Source organism: Apium graveolens, unplaced genomic scaffold (genome assembly GCF_009905375.1).
Source record: "Apium graveolens cultivar Ventura unplaced genomic scaffold, ASM990537v1 ctg3893, whole genome shotgun sequence".
In the NCBI taxonomy this organism is placed as follows: Eukaryota; Viridiplantae; Streptophyta; class Magnoliopsida; order Apiales; family Apiaceae; genus Apium; species Apium graveolens.
In genome coordinates, this window is record NW_027418313.1 from 48,549 (window position 1) to 50,195 (window position 1,647).

At 31.8% G+C, this 1,647-nt stretch overlaps 1 long non-coding RNA gene across 1 annotated transcript; it reads right to left on the bottom strand.

Annotated features, from left to right (window-relative positions):
- On the bottom strand, positions 1 to 1,272 carry LOC141701468 (uncharacterized). The gene is made up of 3 exons (XR_012566794.1): positions 1,246 to 1,272; positions 412 to 465; positions 1 to 179 (listed from the first exon to the last, which is right to left on the bottom strand). It is a non-coding gene; the product is annotated as an uncharacterized LOC141701468 (long non-coding RNA).
- Between the last annotated feature and the right edge of the window lie 375 nt (positions 1,273 to 1,647).

Below are 1,647 nucleotides of genomic sequence, written 5' to 3' on the forward strand. Positions count from 1 at the left end.
AAACTAAACATATGTAAAGAAAACCAAATTGTTGAAAAAAAGTTGACATATATATGTACAAGTTGCAACCTGAAGACATGAGGGTTAAACAATCACAAAGAATTTGCAGAGTGAACTTGGAAGTGGTAGGCATCAATGAGCTTGATGGTAGTAGCAGACTAATATTCCGAAATTAGTTCCTGTAACAACATCAACCATCCTAATTAAATTTCAAATTTGATCGATCAGTTGCAGAAGCTCATACATAAAGCACATGTATTTCATAAAGAGTACTATTAAGGGAGAGTGAGGGAGAGGGAGAGAGGGAGAGAGAGAGAGAAGGAGAGAGAGCGGGAGAGAGAGAGAGAGAGATTTGTTCTGAAGTGCATGTAGAGGAGATAAATGTGATTGTGTTTTGTGTTTTTACAATACCTGACAAAAAAGAAACCTCAGGAACCGAACTATATTTAGCAAAGCTTCAAGTGCCTGAAATAAAATATGAGCAGAGAATTAAAATATGAAGCAAACAAAAAGAAAGAAATGGAGTGCTTGATGGCTATGCAAGAATGACAACAGAGGGGTTACATTTATATGTATGTAGTCACGTACACATGTATATTCCGTCAAATCTTACTATTTTTTTAACACTCCCGTCTCATCCAGGATTTGAGATTTAGAATCCTAATAATATATATAGTGTTGTAAGATCCCTACTAAAAGATCGTTGTTAGTTAAGTAATAACAGTACCTTTTTAGTTGATCCTTTAATCTGGATAAACTACCAACCATTCTAAATAATTTTTCTATCTTCATATTCGCAAGAAAGTCTAACACCTGACTATAAATTCAGAATTTATAGGCACATTGATATAAATTTATGATTTTTTCTAATTTTCTTTAATGGACTGAGGCAGCACATGAAAAATATATAATCAATACTACAAGTTGGTTACAATATTTTTTACTTTTCAATTTTGTCTCAGCTTTTATGTAATTTGTATTATGTGTTGGAATATTTGAATCTGATATTTTGTGTATTAAGTTAAAAACGTGTTCAAGAAATTTGGCAACCACAATTATGTTATGACAATTACAGAGCACATGTGAAATCTAAGTAGGGATTTATAAAATAAATTTCAGAAGGAAAGCGAACCATGATAACAACATATTTCCTAAGAGATATGACCAATGTTTATTATTACTAATAATTTTTGCAATACAACATGTCATATGGGTACGTATGTGTGTGCATGATGGCGTACTCACCATTGATCATGTCCGAAAACCCCATGCTTTCCTGAATGATTGAAAGGGAAATCAGAGGACACACACATTTTTTACTAGTAGCAGAAGGTAACAAGAACATGAAAATATGAAGTTTGCATTTCCATATAATGTTCCCTAATAGCTAGCTACATATTACGACTTTGACCACATATATGTCTTCCTTATACTATCACACTTATTAATTTTTAGTATAAAGATTAATTAAAGGTACCCCTAGATTCTTTTTTGTTGTTTATTTCTACGAACTTGATCTAGCAATCAATCCTAACTTCAGTTTACTAAGGGAGTTTTAAATTTTGTTTTTTTACTTTTATTTAAACATGAATTTTTTTTAAATTTGTTTTGTCGTACTTGGCATCTTCCATTCTCCCGCATTGTTTA